At 53.6% G+C, this 17813-nt stretch overlaps 1 long non-coding RNA gene and 21 other non-coding genes across 22 annotated transcripts; 18 read left to right on the forward strand and 4 right to left on the reverse strand.

Annotated features, from left to right (window-relative positions):
- Positions 1-759: 759 nt before the first annotated feature.
- Positions 760-831, forward strand: TRNAE-CUC (transfer RNA glutamic acid (anticodon CUC)). Its single transcript has one exon. It is a non-coding gene; the product is annotated as a tRNA-Glu (tRNA).
- A 429-nt stretch (positions 832-1260) lies between these two features.
- Positions 1261-1333, reverse strand: TRNAV-CAC (transfer RNA valine (anticodon CAC)). The gene has a single exon. It is a non-coding gene; the product is annotated as a tRNA-Val (tRNA).
- A 383-nt stretch (positions 1334-1716) lies between these two features.
- Positions 1717-1826, reverse strand: TRNAL-CAA (transfer RNA leucine (anticodon CAA)). The gene is made up of 2 exons: positions 1789-1826; positions 1717-1762 (listed from the first exon to the last, which is right to left on the reverse strand). It is a non-coding gene; the product is annotated as a tRNA-Leu (tRNA).
- Positions 1827-2008: 182 nt separating this feature from the next.
- Positions 2009-2081, reverse strand: TRNAK-CUU (transfer RNA lysine (anticodon CUU)). The gene has a single exon. It is a non-coding gene; the product is annotated as a tRNA-Lys (tRNA).
- Positions 2082-2459: 378 nt separating this feature from the next.
- On the forward strand, positions 2460-2532 carry TRNAV-CAC (transfer RNA valine (anticodon CAC)). Its single transcript has one exon. It is a non-coding gene; the product is annotated as a tRNA-Val (tRNA).
- Positions 2533-3051: 519 nt separating this feature from the next.
- On the reverse strand, positions 3052-3123 carry TRNAE-UUC (transfer RNA glutamic acid (anticodon UUC)). The gene has a single exon. It is a non-coding gene; the product is annotated as a tRNA-Glu (tRNA).
- A 209-nt stretch (positions 3124-3332) lies between these two features.
- TRNAE-UUC (transfer RNA glutamic acid (anticodon UUC)) lies at positions 3333-3404 on the forward strand. The gene has a single exon. It is a non-coding gene; the product is annotated as a tRNA-Glu (tRNA).
- A 294-nt stretch (positions 3405-3698) lies between these two features.
- Positions 3699-3771, forward strand: TRNAV-AAC (transfer RNA valine (anticodon AAC)). Its single transcript has one exon. It is a non-coding gene; the product is annotated as a tRNA-Val (tRNA).
- Positions 3772-4478: 707 nt separating this feature from the next.
- Positions 4479-4551, forward strand: TRNAV-CAC (transfer RNA valine (anticodon CAC)). Its single transcript has one exon. It is a non-coding gene; the product is annotated as a tRNA-Val (tRNA).
- A 533-nt stretch (positions 4552-5084) lies between these two features.
- Positions 5085-5157, forward strand: TRNAV-AAC (transfer RNA valine (anticodon AAC)). Its single transcript has one exon. It is a non-coding gene; the product is annotated as a tRNA-Val (tRNA).
- A 707-nt stretch (positions 5158-5864) lies between these two features.
- Positions 5865-5937, forward strand: TRNAV-CAC (transfer RNA valine (anticodon CAC)). Its single transcript has one exon. It is a non-coding gene; the product is annotated as a tRNA-Val (tRNA).
- Positions 5938-6470: 533 nt separating this feature from the next.
- Positions 6471-6543, forward strand: TRNAV-AAC (transfer RNA valine (anticodon AAC)). Its single transcript has one exon. It is a non-coding gene; the product is annotated as a tRNA-Val (tRNA).
- Positions 6544-7250: 707 nt separating this feature from the next.
- Positions 7251-7323, forward strand: TRNAV-CAC (transfer RNA valine (anticodon CAC)). The gene has a single exon. It is a non-coding gene; the product is annotated as a tRNA-Val (tRNA).
- Positions 7324-7856: 533 nt separating this feature from the next.
- On the forward strand, positions 7857-7929 carry TRNAV-AAC (transfer RNA valine (anticodon AAC)). Its single transcript has one exon. It is a non-coding gene; the product is annotated as a tRNA-Val (tRNA).
- A 707-nt stretch (positions 7930-8636) lies between these two features.
- On the forward strand, positions 8637-8709 carry TRNAV-CAC (transfer RNA valine (anticodon CAC)). The gene has a single exon. It is a non-coding gene; the product is annotated as a tRNA-Val (tRNA).
- A 533-nt stretch (positions 8710-9242) lies between these two features.
- Positions 9243-9315, forward strand: TRNAV-AAC (transfer RNA valine (anticodon AAC)). The gene has a single exon. It is a non-coding gene; the product is annotated as a tRNA-Val (tRNA).
- A 707-nt stretch (positions 9316-10022) lies between these two features.
- On the forward strand, positions 10023-10095 carry TRNAV-CAC (transfer RNA valine (anticodon CAC)). Its single transcript has one exon. It is a non-coding gene; the product is annotated as a tRNA-Val (tRNA).
- Positions 10096-10628: 533 nt separating this feature from the next.
- Positions 10629-10701, forward strand: TRNAV-AAC (transfer RNA valine (anticodon AAC)). Its single transcript has one exon. It is a non-coding gene; the product is annotated as a tRNA-Val (tRNA).
- Positions 10702-12842: 2141 nt separating this feature from the next.
- Positions 12843-12914, forward strand: TRNAE-CUC (transfer RNA glutamic acid (anticodon CUC)). The gene has a single exon. It is a non-coding gene; the product is annotated as a tRNA-Glu (tRNA).
- A 330-nt stretch (positions 12915-13244) lies between these two features.
- Positions 13245-13317, forward strand: TRNAK-CUU (transfer RNA lysine (anticodon CUU)). The gene has a single exon. It is a non-coding gene; the product is annotated as a tRNA-Lys (tRNA).
- A 1894-nt stretch (positions 13318-15211) lies between these two features.
- Positions 15212-16516, forward strand: LOC148052514 (uncharacterized). The gene is made up of 3 exons (XR_015698533.1): positions 15212-15359; positions 16071-16178; positions 16385-16516. It is a non-coding gene; the product is annotated as an uncharacterized LOC148052514 (long non-coding RNA).
- TRNAK-CUU (transfer RNA lysine (anticodon CUU)) lies at positions 15588-15660 on the forward strand. Its single transcript has one exon. It is a non-coding gene; the product is annotated as a tRNA-Lys (tRNA).
- Positions 16517-17813: the final 1297 nt, after the last annotated feature.

Raw genomic sequence — 17813 nt, forward strand, 5'->3', positions numbered from 1 at the left:
TGGTCTTGTGGTTGTTTTGTCCTGGCACTTCAAGGGCAGCGAGTGGGAACCTCTGCGAAATCCCCAGCTGGGCAGGGCAAGGTCTTATGGTAGCGATAACCACTCCTGCATCATGCCATGGTGCTTCTGCTTAAACTCCTGAAGGAGTTTAAGGACTGAAAAAGTCCTTAAGTCATAGTTAGGAGCCAAAATGCATTTCAGGAGCTTGGCCCTAAGTAGCAGGAGGTGATTGAAGATGTTCTCGCAGGCCTCCACACACCCAGGTCTATGCAAAACCCTTCTGAAAGCTGCCGCACGCCCCACAATTATTTTTTTTTTGCATGCAGAGAACAGCCCTGCTTGTTTGGTTTGCACATGCAGGAGAATTCCCAGCACGAGCAGCTCAGCCGGCGCTTCTCGTCATGCAACAGCGAGGCCGTGCGCCCCAGGGAGAGCACGTCCAGGGTGGGCAGCTCCAAACTGGTTCCCAGTAATGAGCAAGGGGAGTTGTGCTGTGCCGCGGGGTGTGCTTTCCTTCCAGGAATCGCCTGGATATGGATAAATCTGATCACTGGACGGCCAGGAAAGCTGCTGTTCCCCAAAGGAAAGCCATGGGCTGGCTGCTGGGATGACCTTTCTGCTTGAGCTGCAGCGGGGATGAGGTGGAGGATGCAGTGAGGACAGAGGAAAAGGACCGAAAATAAGTGGGAAAGAGGGCAAAAAAATGCAATAATTGGTGCTGCCTGCGATCCAGCGGTGTGGGGGGGGCCATAAGCAGCCTCCCTGGTGGTCTAGTGGTTAGGATTCGGCGCTCTCACCGCCGCGGCCCGGGTTCGATTCCCGGTCAGGGAAGATTTTTTTCTTTTTTTTTTTTTTTTTTTCCTCCTCCCAGACCCTTTTTTTTTTAGGGAAAACCCTTTTCATATTATAACAAGACGCCCCCCTAAAAACATTCCTTACCCCCTCTTGTTCCTACACCTTCCCACGCGTGCACACCTGCCCGGGCAGGATGTTGCCTCCAGCCTAACGCAGCCGCCAGGCATCCCCAAAGGTGCTGCAGCCCAGCCTCGCCTCTTTTTTATTATTTATTGTTTTTATCGGTGCTATTTACTATTTAGAAATTTTATTTCATATGGGTGGCAGCGAGAAATATTTATCCAAACCGTGCAAAACCCGGAAGAAATCGGAAAGGTAGTATTTTCGGGGGGGGGGGGAGGGGGAGAGGAGAAAAAAAAAATTAAAGAAAACCCCCAAAACAAGCAAGGGTAAAGGAAAACTTAGTGTTTCTGCCCGGTTTCGAACCGGGGACCTTTCGCGTGTGAGGCGAACGTGATAACCACTACACTACAGAAACACTGCTGCCGGCTTTTTCCTGCCTGCCCGCACCCTGCCTGCACCCTGCCTGCACGTTCCGCCCTGCCCAAGGCGGCTCCGAGACCCTCCGAGCCTCCTTCAAGGGCTGCTCCAAAACCCACCTTATTTTGGGGGGCCGTTCGGCTGATTTCAAGCCAACCAGCTGGTTTCGCCACCGAGGAGTGCAAAAAAAGCCTGAATTCGGTTAAAAAAAAAAAAGCGAAACCAGCCCTTCCCACCCCCACGCCGGGAGAAAACACCAGTTTAATAAATTTTGGCGGTGTAACCACGCAGAGGGAGCGGCGCGAAGGGGAAAATGAGGGTTTTTGTAGGGGAAAAAGAGGGTTTTTGTAGGAATGAGCTCCCCCCCCCCAAAAGGGAACCTGTCAGGAGTGGGATTTGAACCCACGCCTCCACACGGAGACCAGAATCCCCAAACCTGCGGGAAGGCAGAGCCTTGAGTCTGGCGCCTTAGACCACTCGGCCATCCTGACGGTGACGAGTTTCCCCCAGAAAAGGGAATACAGCCCTGCTAAAAATTAAGTTTTTTTTTAGTTTTTAAATTTTTTAGGGGCGCTTTATGGTGATTACCAGCGGGGGGGGGGGGGCACTGAAAGATCGGGAATGATTTCCAGCTGAGTCGTGGTAGCGTGGGGGGGGGGGGGGGGGGAAAAAGCGCCCAACGTGGGGCTCGAACCCACGACCCTGAGATTAAGAGTCTCATGCTCTACCGACTGAGCTAGCCGGGCTGCTCCAAAGCCCCTTTCTGTCCTCATTTGGGTGCGGGATTCTGGTGGTTTCAGCCCCTCTCTCCTGCCCGTGCTGGGGCCGGGAGTGGGGCGAAACCCCCCAGCAGAGAAATTTGTTGGAAAGGCTGGAAAATCTCCCCCACCCAGGTCCTGCGATGCAATTTTGGCATTTATGTTAATTTATGCCATTTTTGGTCCTGCGATTAAAAACGGGGATGAGACGCTATCAAAGGCTTCCCAGCGGCAGGAAGGCGGTGTTCTGCGGGAATTCCGTGGAAAAGCTCTTTTTTCCAACGCGTGTTGGTTGTACAAAGGGGGGGGGGGTTAAGGATGGGATACAGGGGAGGGCAGAGGGAGCCCCCCAAAAAGGGCCAGGGGGTTTCTGTAGTGTAGCGATTATCACGTTCGCCTCACACGCGAAAGGTCCCCGGTTCGAAACCGGGCAGAAACAGCCTTAAATATTTTCATTTTTACTCCTTTTCATGAATTTTGTCCATCAATATTCCTCCAACCTCTGGAATGGCCGCGGTTGCAAAAGTATCTGTTCACGGTACAAGCTGCAGGTGGGGATGTATTTTAGTCTGGGTGCTAATATTTCCCCTGGGGACACGGTGACAAGCGGGCAGCAGGTTCAGCGCAGCCTGGAGTCTCACCCCGTCGTGGATGCATCGCTGCTTCTGTCCCCTGCGCTGGGGAAAACCGTCCTTTTTGGGTAGGAATGTGCAGGAATCCCTTCAAGCATCCCTGTCCCCCAGCAGCCCCTGATCCAGGGAAGGGGAGCAGAGTACATGCTCCCCAAATTCAGTCCCACCAGACCATAGGAATGTTATTCTTACAGAAACAGCTCAATTGCTTTAATCTTCCATGGCTTGAGAATTGCCTGTTTCTTTCTAGAGAAAGGCGGAAAGCCAGCAGAGATGGGAGGCAATTTAGAAAACCAGCCTAATTTTGGAAAAGGCTCACTTCGTCGTTCCCTGACCGGGAATCGAACCCGGGCCGCGGCGGTGAAAGCGCCGAATCCTAGCCACTAGACCACCAGGGAGCCGATATTCACCTCAATTTTACCAATCTCATCGTTTATCTCGGCACATTTAGCCCCCAGAGTTGCTGCCTCGCATCAGCCCAACAGGAGCTGCTTTGCTCCGGCCGCAGAATTACTAAAAAAATAAGAAAATTACTTAAAAATAATAAAATTAATTTTAAAAAATAGCTAAATTAATTAAAAACATTTGTTTGTGATAGTATCAGCTCTCCCTGGTGGTCTAGTGGCTAGGATCCGGCGCTTTCACCGCCGTGGCCCGGGTTCGATTCCCGGTCAGGGAAAGTTTCTCTCTAGAAAAAAGACAAGTTCTTTAAAAATCGCTTTTTTTCCTCCTCGGGGGTCCCGCAGGATTCCTCTGCACGTCGGTGTGGGCAGCGGCCCCCTGCTCCCCATCCTCTCCCAAAGAAAAACTCTTCCTCATCCCCCGACTGTGGATGGCTACAAAAAATGGTAATTTTGTAATGCTAATGGAAAATTTAAGGAGAATTTCGGTATAAAAGGAGCTGGGAGAAGGTGGAGTGGAGACCTGGCTCCATCCTGTCACAACGGGGTCACCCCGAAACCCCTTACATCGCGTTTCTGTAGTGTAGCGGTTATCACGTTCGCCTAACACGCGAAAGGTCCCTGGTTCGAAACCAGGCAGAAACACCTCTTTTGGGCTTTCCCGGGCGCTTTTAGGGCAGCTCCTTTAGAGCCTTTGTCTCCCAGTCACGCCCTTCACCAAAACGGTGCCTCCAGGCGCAGGGCGGCAGGGCTGCAAAGGGCTCGCAGCCCAGGGAAACCACAATTTTCCATATCACGATGCACCCCTGGACCGACAACTTGAAAGACACGCACGATACACGCGGAAACGCTGTGAGTCTTGCACAAAGAGCGTTCGTATTCAGCAACAGAACCGACCCCTTTTCTTTCGCTTGGGGTTTATCACGGAGGAACCCAACCCAACCCCACCCCAAATCCGGTGAAATGCCTGATCAGGGCACACACGTGCCGCCTCTGGCTGGGGCAGCGGAAGCAAGTGGCTGGGGTTTGTTTTTTTGTGTGTTTTGTGGAAAAAGATGAGGCTGTTTGTGCGTGGATTTGAGCGGAGGGCCTTTTGAGCGTGAGGCAAAGGTGCGACGGAGCGTGCAAAGGCCTTGGAGTTAGCGGAGCAGCTCCGTGTTTTGGGGTGATGCTCCATGAGCCGCCCAGCGCTGGGAAGAGAACATGGGGTAAAAGCAAGTGTTTTTGGGGTGTGGGGAGCAAGACGGGAGAGGGGTGCATTTTGCCGAGGGCTGTGGGGTGCTTGGGAGCACCCACTGGGGAAGAGGGGGTTCCCCTCTTGCAGACATGGTGGAAAAGGGCCCCTTCACCCCGTTTCTGTAGTGTAGCGGTTATCACGTTCGCCTCACACGCGAAAGGTCCCCGGTTCGAAACCGGGCAGAAACAACGTTTTCCTGGCTTTTCCCTCCGCGTCCCGCCGATGTGGAAGGCGTCGGGTGGTTCTGTGCGGGGAGGCTGGCAGGGGAGCGTCCTTTAGCTGGGGCCTGGCCGGCGGGAGAAGGGGCGTTGGCCCTGCCCCTTGCAAAGCGAAGGCCGTAGGGTGCTGGTCCTTTTTGGGGTACCTGTGGGGCGGGCGTGCTTGCGGCGCGCTGTGTGCCTGCACGAGGAGTTTTAGTTGGGGAAGTGGCTGTGCCCGTGCAAAGCACGGGGCGTTGGGATTGCCTTGTTTGCGCGCATTGGTGCGAGCAGCCTGAAGAGCTGCTGACGAAGCGCGGCTGGCTGCTGGTGTTGGGAAAGGGTGCTGGAGGAATTTTTGTGTTGGTTGCTGTTGGAAGACGAGTGAAAGAAGAGAAGAGTGAGGCTAAGGGAAGAAGGAGCAAAGGCGTGCGTGGAGCATCAGTGTCGCTAAGTGCAAGGGAGGGCAAGGCAGCTTCTTGGGAATTCGGCGGGAACAGGATGCCCAGGAGGCCCATTTTCAGGTTTCTGTAGTGTAGCGGTTATCACGTTCGCCTAACACGCGAAAGGTCCCTGGTTCGAAACCAGGCAGAAACACCTCTTTTGGGCTTTCCCGGGCGCTTTTAGGGCAGCTCCTTTAGAGCCTTTGTCTCCCAGTCACGCCCTTCACCAAAACGGTGCCTCCAGGCGCAGGGCGGCAGGGCTGCAAAGGGCTCGCAGCCCAGGGAAACCACAATTTTCCATATCACGATGCACCCCTGGACCGACAACTTGAAAGACACGCACGATACACGCGGAAACGCTGTGAGTCTTGCACAAAGAGCGTTCGTATTCAGCAACAGAACCGACCCCTTTTCTTTCGCTTGGGGTTTATCACGGAGGAACCCAACCCAACCCCACCCCAAATCCGGTGAAATGCCTGATCAGGGCACACACGTGCCGCCTCTGGCTGGGGCAGCGGAAGCAAGTGGCTGGGGTTTGTTTTTTTGTGTGTTTTGTGGAAAAAGATGAGGCTGTTTGTGCGTGGATTTGAGCGGAGGGCCTTTTGAGCGTGAGGCAAAGGTGCGACGGAGCGTGCAAAGGCCTTGGAGTTAGCGGAGCAGCTCCGTGTTTTGGGGTGATGCTCCATGAGCCGCCCAGCGCTGGGAAGAGAACATGGGGTAAAAGCAAGTGTTTTTGGGGTGTGGGGAGCAAGACGGGAGAGGGGTGCATTTTGCCGAGGGCTGTGGGGTGCTTGGGAGCACCCACTGGGGAAGAGGGGGTTCCCCTCTTGCAGACATGGTGGAAAAGGGCCCCTTCACCCCGTTTCTGTAGTGTAGCGGTTATCACGTTCGCCTCACACGCGAAAGGTCCCCGGTTCGAAACCGGGCAGAAACAACGTTTTCCTGGCTTTTCCCTCCGCGTCCCGCCGATGTGGAAGGCGTCGGGTGGTTCTGTGCGGGGAGGCTGGCAGGGGAGCGTCCTTTAGCTGGGGCCTGGCCGGCGGGAGAAGGGGCGTTGGCCCTGCCCCTTGCAAAGCGAAGGCCGTAGGGTGCTGGTCCTTTTTGGGGTACCTGTGGGGCGGGCGTGCTTGCGGCGCGCTGTGTGCCTGCACGAGGAGTTTTAGTTGGGGAAGTGGCTGTGCCCGTGCAAAGCACGGGGCGTTGGGATTGCCTTGTTTGCGCGCATTGGTGCGAGCAGCCTGAAGAGCTGCTGACGAAGCGCGGCTGGCTGCTGGTGTTGGGAAAGGGTGCTGGAGGAATTTTTGTGTTGGTTGCTGTTGGAAGACGAGTGAAAGAAGAGAAGAGTGAGGCTAAGGGAAGAAGGAGCAAAGGCGTGCGTGGAGCATCAGTGTCGCTAAGTGCAAGGGAGGGCAAGGCAGCTTCTTGGGAATTCGGCGGGAACAGGATGCCCAGGGGGCCCATTTTCAGGTTTCTGTAGTGTAGCGGTTATCACGTTCGCCTAACACGCGAAAGGTCCCTGGTTCGAAACCAGGCAGAAACACCTCTTTTGGGCTTTCCCGGGCGCTTTTAGGGCAGCTCCTTTAGAGCCTTTGTCTCCCAGTCACGCCCTTCACCAAAACGGTGCCTCCAGGCGCAGGGCGGCAGGGCTGCAAAGGGCTCGCAGCCCAGGGAAACCACAATTTTCCATATCACGATGCACCCCTGGACCGACAACTTGAAAGACACGCACGATACACGCGGAAACGCTGTGAGTCTTGCACAAAGAGCGTTCGTATTCAGCAACAGAACCGACCCCTTTTCTTTCGCTTGGGGTTTATCACGGAGGAACCCAACCCAACCCCACCCCAAATCCGGTGAAATGCCTGATCAGGGCACACACGTGCCGCCTCTGGCTGGGGCAGCGGAAGCAAGTGGCTGGGGTTTGTTTTTTTGTGTGTTTTGTGGAAAAAGATGAGGCTGTTTGTGCGTGGATTTGAGCGGAGGGCCTTTTGAGCGTGAGGCAAAGGTGCGACGGAGCGTGCAAAGGCCTTGGAGTTAGCGGAGCAGCTCCGTGTTTTGGGGTGATGCTCCATGAGCCGCCCAGCGCTGGGAAGAGAACATGGGGTAAAAGCAAGTGTTTTTGGGGTGTGGGGAGCAAGACGGGAGAGGGGTGCATTTTGCCGAGGGCTGTGGGGTGCTTGGGAGCACCCACTGGGGAAGAGGGGGTTCCCCTCTTGCAGACATGGTGGAAAAGGGCCCCTTCACCCCGTTTCTGTAGTGTAGCGGTTATCACGTTCGCCTCACACGCGAAAGGTCCCCGGTTCGAAACCGGGCAGAAACAACGTTTTCCTGGCTTTTCCCTCCGCGTCCCGCCGATGTGGAAGGCGTCGGGTGGTTCTGTGCGGGGAGGCTGGCAGGGGAGCGTCCTTTAGCTGGGGCCTGGCCGGCGGGAGAAGGGGCGTTGGCCCTGCCCCTTGCAAAGCGAAGGCCGTAGGGTGCTGGTCCTTTTTGGGGTACCTGTGGGGCGGGCGTGCTTGCGGCGCGCTGTGTGCCTGCACGAGGAGTTTTAGTTGGGGAAGTGGCTGTGCCCGTGCAAAGCACGGGGCGTTGGGATTGCCTTGTTTGCGCGCATTGGTGCGAGCAGCCTGAAGAGCTGCTGACGAAGCGCGGCTGGCTGCTGGTGTTGGGAAAGGGTGCTGGAGGAATTTTTGTGTTGGTTGCTGTTGGAAGACGAGTGAAAGAAGAGAAGAGTGAGGCTGAGGGAAGAAGGAGCAAAGGCGTGCGTGGAGCATCAGTGTCGCTAAGTGCAAGGGAGGGCAAGGCAGCTTCTTGGGAATTCGGCGGGAACAGGATGCCCAGGGGGCCCATTTTCAGGTTTCTGTAGTGTAGCGGTTATCACGTTCGCCTAACACGCGAAAGGTCCCTGGTTCGAAACCAGGCAGAAACACCTCTTTTGGGCTTTCCCGGGCGCTTTTAGGGCAGCTCCTTTAGAGCCTTTGTCTCCCAGTCACGCCCTTCACCAAAACGGTGCCTCCAGGCGCAGGGCGGCAGGGCTGCAAAGGGCTCGCAGCCCAGGGAAACCACAATTTTCCATATCACGATGCACCCCTGGACCGACAACTTGAAAGACACGCACGATATACGCGGAAACGCTGTGAGTCTTGCACAAAGAGCGTTCGTATTCAGCAACAGAACCGACCCCTTTTCTTTCGCTTGGGGTTTATCACGGAGGAACCCAACCCAACCCCACCCCAAATCCGGTGAAATGCCTGATCAGGGCACACACGTGCCGCCTCTGGCTGGGGCAGCGGAAGCAAGTGGCTGGGGTTTGTTTTTTTGTGTGTTTTGTGGAAAAAGATGAGGCTGTTTGTGCGTGGATTTGAGCGGAGGGCCTTTTGAGCGTGAGGCAAAGGTGCGACGGAGCGTGCAAAGGCCTTGGAGTTAGCGGAGCAGCTCCGTGTTTTGGGGTGATGCTCCATGAGCCGCCCAGCGCTGGGAAGAGAACATGGGGTAAAAGCAAGTGTTTTTGGGGTGTGGGGAGCAAGACGGGAGAGGGGTGCATTTTGCCGAGGGCTGTGGGGTGCTTGGGAGCACCCACTGGGGAAGAGGGGGTTCCCCTCTTGCAGACATGGTGGAAAAGGGCCCCTTCACCCCGTTTCTGTAGTGTAGCGGTTATCACGTTCGCCTCACACGCGAAAGGTCCCCGGTTCGAAACCGGGCAGAAACAACGTTTTCCTGGCTTTTCCCTCCGCGTCCCGCCGATGTGGAAGGCGTCGGGTGGTTCTGTGCGGGGAGGCTGGCAGGGGAGCGTCCTTTAGCTGGGGCCTGGCCGGCGGGAGAAGGGGCGTTGGCCCTGCCCCTTGCAAAGCGAAGGCCGTAGGGTGCTGGTCCTTTTTGGGGTACCTGTGGGGCGGGCGTGCTTGCGGCGCGCTGTGTGCCTGCACGAGGAGTTTTAGTTGGGGAAGTGGCTGTGCCCGTGCAAAGCACGGGGCGTTGGGATTGCCTTGTTTGCGCGCATTGGTGCGAGCAGCCTGAAGAGCTGCTGACGAAGCGCGGCTGGCTGCTGGTGTTGGGAAAGGGTGCTGGAGGAATTTTTGTGTTGGTTGCTGTTGGAAGACGAGTGAAAGAAGAGAAGAGTGAGGCTAAGGGAAGAAGGAGCAAAGGCGTGCGTGGAGCATCAGTGTCGCTAAGTGCAAGGGAGGGCAAGGCAGCTTCTTGGGAATTCGGCGGGAACAGGATGCCCAGGGGGCCCATTTTCAGGTTTCTGTAGTGTAGCGGTTATCACGTTCGCCTAACACGCGAAAGGTCCCTGGTTCGAAACCAGGCAGAAACACCTCTTTTGGGCTTTCCCGGGCGCTTTTAGGGCAGCTCCTTTAGAGCCTTTGTCTCCCAGTCACGCCCTTCACCAAAACGGTGCCTCCAGGCGCAGGGCGGCAGGGCTGCAAAGGGCTCGCAGCCCAGGGAAACCACAATTTTCCATATCACGATGCACCCCTGGACCGACAACTTGAAAGACACGCACGATACACGCGGAAACGCTGTGAGTCTTGCACAAAGAGCGTTCGTATTCAGCAACAGAACCGACCCCTTTTCTTTCGCTTGGGGTTTATCACGGAGGAACCCAACCCAACCCCACCCCAAATCCGGTGAAATGCCTGATCAGGGCACACACGTGCCGCCTCTGGCTGGGGCAGCGGAAGCAAGTGGCTGGGGTTTGTTTTTTTGTGTGTTTTGTGGAAAAAGATGAGGCTGTTTGTGCGTGGATTTGAGCGGAGGGCCTTTTGAGCGTGAGGCAAAGGTGCGACGGAGCGTGCAAAGGCCTTGGAGTTAGCGGAGCAGCTCCGTGTTTTGGGGTGATGCTCCATGAGCCGCCCAGCGCTGGGAAGAGAACATGGGGTAAAAGCAAGTGTTTTTGGGGTGTGGGGAGCAAGACGGGAGAGGGGTGCATTTTGCCGAGGGCTGTGGGGTGCTTGGGAGCACCCACTGGGGAAGAGGGGGTTCCCCTCTTGCAGACATGGTGGAAAAGGGCCCCTTCACCCCGTTTCTGTAGTGTAGCGGTTATCACGTTCGCCTCACACGCGAAAGGTCCCCGGTTCGAAACCGGGCAGAAACAACGTTTTCCTGGCTTTTCCCTCCGCGTCCCGCCGATGTGGAAGGCGTCGGGTGGTTCTGTGCGGGGAGGCTGGCAGGGGAGCGTCCTTTAGCTGGGGCCTGGCCGGCGGGAGAAGGGGCGTTGGCCCTGCCCCTTGCAAAGCGAAGGCCGTAGGGTGCTGGTCCTTTTTGGGGTACCTGTGGGGCGGGCGTGCTTGCGGCGCGCTGTGTGCCTGCACGAGGAGTTTTAGTTGGGGAAGTGGCTGTGCCCGTGCAAAGCACGGGGCGTTGGGATTGCCTTGTTTGCGCGCATTGGTGCGAGCAGCCTGAAGAGCTGCTGACGAAGCGCGGCTGGCTGCTGGTGTTGGGAAAGGGTGCTGGAGGAATTTTTGTGTTGGTTGCTGTTGGAAGACGAGTGAAAGAAGAGAAGAGTGAGGCTAAGGGAAGAAGGAGCAAAGGCGTGCGTGGAGCATCAGTGTCGCTAAGTGCAAGGGAGGGCAAGGCAGCTTCTTGGGAATTCGGCGGGAACAGGATGCCCAGGGGGCCCATTTTCAGGTTTCTGTAGTGTAGCGGTTATCACGTTCGCCTAACACGCGAAAGGTCCCTGGTTCGAAACCAGGCAGAAACACAGTTTTTAGGCTTTTTTCCCCCCCTCCTTTACCCTTTCTCACCCTTCTCCAATGCACTTATACAGGACACCCATGTGCTCTTTAAGATTTAATTTACTGGTTATTTTGGGGTGGTTTTGAACCTGAGACCACTTGCATATGGAGGGGGTGGGATGACTGCTTCATCCCAGCACTTCTTTTACATCCATAATTTTTAGCATTTGCTTTCCACACGGAAAGAGAGGAATAATTTCCATTTACACCCTGCGGCTTCATCAGATCTCATCTTTTTCCATCAGCCATTTAGATAAAGAGGACTCTGTGCTGTCATATCCTGAGCTCACACAGAGGGACCCTGCCATGCCCGTGGGGACCAGCATCTCCTCTTCCTAACGTGGAAAGACCAGCTGCCCAGCTGAGGGCACTAATGAACATTAACGGCCCTGAAGAGCCCCACCTGCCACTCCCCGCCCCCTGCCCATGGTCCAGGGTCTCTATTTAAGCTCAGTCCTGGAGGGTTTCACCCTTTTGCAAGTTGCCTTGGAGGAGCATCCATGTGTGGTCACGGACACTGCTGATCTACCCCATGGGCTGCATTCCCAGCTTGGCTTCAGTCCTGCCTCCTGCCCACAGACTTCCCAGCTGCCCTCGCTCGGGTACCATGGGACAGACTCTGAATAGAGAGCCCAGGGCAGGAATTATCCAGCATTGGGGGTTATATGCCAAGGGGGTAGAGTTTTTCTGCTGCATGATGATGAACAACTTGGTGCTGTCCCTGCATGACATTGGCTTTGTTCCCGGGATGCTGCTCTTTCTTTGACTTAAATATTACTTAAATATTTCTCAGCTCTTCCTCTTGCATCTCTACTCTCCCATCCAGCCTCTCTCTTGTCCAGGTTGAGTTTCTTCCCATGCTTGTCTCATGGCTCAGCTCCAGTCCTGGACTTTGTACTTTTTTTGTACTTTTGTACCCAAAGAGATGATTCTGCTATGCTCAAAAGCAAGCAATGAGTTTTTTTCCTTCCCCAAAAAACATTTTGCATTCATTCATCCCACGAATGGGCTGAAAAAATAAGTCTGTGTGGAGGGGGAGACTGCAGTCATGCATTCCTGCTTCTGGATGGAATTATTTGTTCTTGGGACATGACCTAGAACAGCAGCCAAAATCTCAGGCTCCACATTCAATTAACTCTCCGGAGCACAACTCGCTGCCGTTAAATCTGGGCTTTCCCCTCCTTGCTGCATCTCTGCTGACCTACATCACCATGTAGCTTTTGTTAAAGCTCTCTGCTGTTCATATTTCCATTCTTCCAAAAACTCAGATATAAAAAGCCTGGCAAAGGAAACGGCAGCACTTTTTCTGCTGAACTGTTTTCATCCTCCTCCAGTCTTATTTCTGTTCCACTTGCAGATATGTGCCGCTATAATGTCACCTGTAGTGTGGCTTGTTAGGAGTTGAAGTGAATCCCTTCTGAAAATGGAGACTTCCCTGTCAAATTAGGAGATCTGTGTGCAGTAGTTGGAGAAAGAGGCCTGTGTAATGACTGAACTGCGTTCAAACATGGGAAAGTTGCCAAAAAATCAGGAAAAATTAGTAAGTGATCTGAAATTCTCATGAATCCCAAGGATCAGACTGATCCCCTTGCAGCAACATCATCATCCACGGCTCTGCGTACCTTTTATAGAGCTACTGAGATGCCAGTAATCTGCTCTTTTCCACCCTTACATCGCACCCAAGAAGTGGAGGAACCTGTGGCTTCTGGGGTGTTTTCCACCCAGTTAAATGCATGGAGATGAATCCAGCAGCTGGAAAGTTGGGACGACCTTCCAGTTCTAATGGGAGCAGACAGAAACGCCATGTCTTTGGGGACAGGGTGTCCCCAGGAGGAGGGGGAAGAAGTCATATAGTGGCTGCAAGACCTTTCTGGGGTAACTGCTGGACTCCCAGGTGTTGGGGAAGCCACCAAGAAGGGCCGACCGCTGGATGGCAGCAGAAGGTAAACCCAAGGACCCGTTGGCTTGGGAGGATTTTACCGTTTAGCTGCTAAAGGAAGGAGGGGGAAAACAAGCAGAGCCCCTCCTGTGCATCAAGTGCAACCCAACTCTTTTGTGCCCCCCATATCTGGCGCTATAGCCGGGGGGAAAAGGAGGGGATTGCAGCTCCCTGGTGGTCTAGTGGTTAGGATTCGGCGCTCTCACCGCCGCGGCCCGGGTTCGATTCCCGGTCAGGGAAAAGTGTTTTTTACCTTTTTTTTTTTTTTTTAATTTAGCGGAACCAGCCGCGCAATGCGGAGCATCCCGACCCCCGCCCGCCCTCCCCCGCTGCCTGGTGGCCCAGCCCTCCCCGGGCGTGGGTGCAGAGTCTGGCTGGCTGCAGCCCAAAGGGGACTTGGCACTCCACCAGCCACAGGAGGAGAAACAAAACAGACCTGCCAGTCTGAAGCTCTCCTGCTGTACTCCCTCTCCCGAGCCCGATCCACCCCTCCCCAAGTCCCCCCCGCCCATTGCACCGCCTGCATCTGGGCTGCTGCTCAGAAGCTGCACCATCCCCTTTTGCCCCAGCGCCCGGCTAGCTCAGTCGGTAGAGCATGAGACTCTTAATCTCAGGGTCGTGGGTTCGAGCCCCACGTTGGGCGTTCAAACTTCTTTCGTTTTCACTTTTTTCCCCTTCCTCCTGGCAAAAATTTTAGGGCTGTTTCACGCAGGATGGAGCAAGGAGTCAGTCAGGGTGGCCTTCTCTTTCGCTGAAAGGAGGAAAACTGTCGTCTTATCTGTCGTCTTTCTCACCCTTTCCATCATTTGTCTCTGTTTTAAATTCTCCTTTAATCTCTAGTATTGCAGAGTGATCCCTACTTGCTCTCATCTCAAGCCCTAACACTGTTATTTATTACTGCTTTATGCAGTCTGAGCCGTGTGAACCTCTCCAGATTGGAACGGGGTGATAAATAGGAGCAAATCCAACCCCAGGTGAACAGCAGGGTGTTACCTGCCGTACCAAAACACTCTCAAAGTGCCTGATAAATCCCAGCAAATCCACATTCTTCAGTTTACAGCACAATGCTTCTAAACACAGAAAAAAAATATGCCATAACCTATTTTCTTATATTTAATGCCATAGATTGACAGAATCCCTTTTGATTTAGACCAAAGCCTTTTGCTCAACAACAGAGGATGCACCACATGCAAGAGCTGGGCAAACAGTGCCGCACAGCAGACATGAAAACAAGTTGAGCTGCGGACTGGGAAAGTGTTACACCACGCTTCTCTCCAGAGTTGGCTGGACCAGGATACGCGTTGGAGGCACGCAAGGACCCAACCCTCCGGGACCTTCATCCACTTGCTCTTTGGCTCCGGCTGTCTGGAGGAGGTGAGCTTGGCTTCATGCTTGAGAAAATGTGGGTATCGTCTGTATTTGTGCTGTCAGCACCAGAACAGCTGCATAAACATTGTGTTTATGGTACAGGTGAAGCCAAAGGACTTGGAAATACCTTGAAGCAGTTAGGCAGGTTTCTTGGAATCATGTCGTAATTAAACATGTCATTACTTAAGGCCATAACCATGCAGCTTAAACCCTCCAGAAAAGACATCTGTCTGTGGACACCAGCCTCTGTGCTCTGTTATGAGCCATGTTTCTCAAGCACATGTGGTCCATGAGTTGTGTTGGTTCTTGGAGCGCTTCTTGTTGTATTAAGCAAGCATCCACCCACAGGGGTTGTCAACTGGCTTTCGGCTACGTGTGTCCCATCAAGGCCGTGGCACAAGCTTGTTTGCTCCATACGGAGTGACGGAGCGGTTCACGCAGCTCTGCCATCCATCTGTGTTTTAAAGGAAGCCAACAACCCAGGTCCGCAGGAGTCTTTGCCTTGAAGGGGTATGGGAAGAGCATGTTTTGGCTGTTCCAGGTGCCATGCACGGAGTAGCTTGGCTGAGGGAAAGGCTGGATAAGAAAATCAAAACAAGAAAAATACAGGCAAGGAGGGGAGAGAATGGGAAGTGCTGAAACTTTCTCTTATGCAAAGTCCTACTTCCAAGCTTAGGAGAAACGGGCTCCAGGATCAGGTGAATGTTTTGTGCTCCTTGTTTTTTTTATTCTCTTCTCTGCTCCATGAAAAGCTGCACCCAGTGGGATAAATCGGTGTGATTAAACATGATACTGAACAGGGAGGGGGATAGAGAAGGGAGGGTTTGCTTTTTGGCAGGACCCCCAAATGGGATGAGGCTACCCGTTACTGGTGCTATTTGTGGAAGAAACCCCAAATTAGCTGGTCTCAAAAGGGGACTTGTGAAGGTGCTGCCTTCACAAGCAGAGAAGGGCTATAGGCTTACTCGTAGGTCTATAAACTCTGCCTCTTTGGGTCTTTCCTGCAGATTTAACCCTGGGTTGACTTCAAAGTTGGGAGCTGGGGGTGGTTCTCTGCACAAAGAGATTAAAGGGCCTGAAAGCCTGTAGACTCGCCCATGTAATGAATGACTCCATGCCCTGGAAGGTCTGTCCAGGCTCGGTAAGGAGCTGTGTTTGCCCAGGTGTGAGCAGAAGCATTGTTCCCACCAAACAATGTCCCCCATCGGCTCCGAGGTCGTTCAGGTCCTGGGTCAGCCCAAGCGCAGGAGAGGAATAAAGGCAGCGGGGACACGTGGCCGGTGGATGCTTGGACCTCGGAGGGGAAAGCAGAGTCTGGTAAGGGACCCTCTCTTGGGGTTTTGCTTTGGGACTCTTCTGCGTCTTCCTTCTGTGTTTTGTGTCTGCTGGCACCATCCCAACACACCCTCTTAGATCTCCCAGGGACGAACTTCCACTTACTTGAATACCCTTATTTTTCTACTCACAAAGTTGGGCATTCTTCTAAATTGGCATCAAATTTACACTTTTGGTGAGAAAAATAATGGAAAGAGGCAGGTTTTGGCAGCCCGGCTAGCTCAGTCGGTAGAGCATGAGACTCTTAATCTCAGGGTCGTGGGTTCGAGCCCCACGTTGGGCGTTCGGATTTTTTCCCCTTTGCCCAAACCTGCCTGCTTCTGGCACAGACAATTGCCCGTGCTATGTCTGAGCAAGAGGCGGAAGCATCTTAGGAAATAAAGAAATGTAGGGTTTTTTTTTCCTCATAAGAGCATTTTATTCACTTGGGAGATTTCTGCCTCGAAAGCATGGCTATTAAAACGAATAGAGCAGAAAGGTGGAATTGCCTGTATTTCAGCTTTTTAAGGTACTGGAGGATTGTCTAATCATGTGCTTCAAGTTTCTCTACTTGTTTTGCCCCAAAAGGGACTTCACAAGCATCTGTACTGTGAGGCTCTTGCCGGATTGGTTTTTTCCCCCTGCTCGAAGGCTGATCACTGAGGAAACTCGTTACAGGGATTAATAAACTGCCTGAGCCATTCTCTTTCATAGGTAACCCTGTGCTGGGCTGAGGTGCAGCTGGGAGGTCAGGGTCTGTCCCCTTTCCCAAGATGAAGGTGCTCTTTGTGGGGCTGACCTTTGTCTTGTGCGTTGGAGTTGGTAAGTGGAGGGTCACAGTTAAATGGGATTTAATGAAGGCCAGGGGAATAACTGATGGCGGTTGGATGGGTCTTGCCAAGCTCTTGATGTCTGCAGTGTGAGCTGGGTATCATCTGCTCTGAGTCTACAGTCAGTGGAGAGAAATCTCTGCAACTGTTTTCATCATTGCTTGAATGAAAATGATTTTCTCTCCACTCACTTCCCAGGGGAGCTATTAAATCCACGGAGACCTCCTCTGGGCCAGGAGCTTCAGCTGTAGGCTGCTGGATCCTGGGCTAGATGTGCACCTGCTCTGCCCAGAGAGCTGTTGTGATGGTCTTGCTGTGGATGAACCCCATTGCAGCTGGATGAACCCCACCCCAGAGCCCACATCCGCATTTATTCTCTGTGGGTCTGTGGTTTGATTTGTTCACCTAAGGCCATGTCTGTCTGTAAAGCTCTGCCAAGAAGGGTTAAGTGTCCATAGGCATCATCTGCCTCTCCCCTACAGATGAGAGCTGTCATTACCAGGTCTGTAAGTGAAGGTGATGCTTGGTCCCTTCCCTGGTGGGCTCTACATCTTCTCTGGGATCACCCCATCTTATTGTGGGGACACCTGAAGCAAAACTCCCCATGGCTCTGCAGAACAGAGCCCCAAGTCCATTGCCTCGTCTCTGTCTGCTGCAGTTGAGGCTCTTCAATGCAAAGTCTGCAAGTACAAGATCCCCTTCGTCGGATGTTTCCGGGGAGCGAACGAAACGACTTGTGAGCGGAGAGAGAAATGTGCCATCATTAAAACCTCCCTGGGTACGTAGCTGGGGGGGTGAAAACCATGTGCTTCCTTTGGTTCGGTGGGGGTTGTCCTTGCCTTTGGAAAACCAGATTGGTTTGCAGAATGAATGAGGTTGGAATGATGAACCTGATGTGGGAAAGGGCTAACGCAAGGGGCCAAATTCATCTCGTGATGGAGATTGCCCTATGTATGGTTAAAAAAAAGCCCCTTTTAGGCAAAGGAGGGACTCTGTCTCCCAAGGAAGCCATGTGCGTTTTGTCTGTGTGCACATGCCTCACTTGGCTCTTTCTCCTAATTAAAACAAGCAAGGTGTGACTTCATTCGGGGGTGCTATTTAAGGGGCTGGTTTCTCACCTGGTAACTTCAAAGTCCACTGATTTTTCTTAGTTTAGTGCTGCTTTCTTCTAACCATGCTCCCTCTCTGCCCACCACCCCTGCAGGGAAGGTGACCCTCTATTACCAGCAAGGCTGCACCTCTGCGATGAACTGCGGCCGAGAACGGGCATCCGATGCAGAGTCCCGCCTGACATCCCGGTATTCCTGCTGCGAGACGGACCTCTGCAATGAGGAGTGGGATGAGGACCCCACAGACTAGCCTGCAGCGGGGACGGGATCAGGGCTACGGATGCGGTCCAGCCATTTCAATGCTATGAGTCCTAAATTTAATCTTGAACGATTATCACCTCAAATTAGGATGGTTGGACCCACTCTGTCTGCAGGGCTCCCCATCTGGCCTGATTTTGTTTCAGCTCTAGCAATAAACCTGCAGGCTTATAACTGGCAGCTGAATTTGGCGTGTGTGCATGTTTTCCTTCTCCAGACAGACGCTCCTATTAACAGCTCTTCAGACTCAGCATTCCTGG

This window comes from Nipponia nippon, unplaced genomic scaffold (genome assembly GCF_047370975.1).
Source record: "Nipponia nippon isolate SJK-2023a ecotype South Korea unplaced genomic scaffold, ASM4737097v1 scaffold_47, whole genome shotgun sequence".
Lineage (NCBI taxonomy): Eukaryota > Metazoa > Chordata > Aves > Pelecaniformes > Threskiornithidae > Nipponia > Nipponia nippon.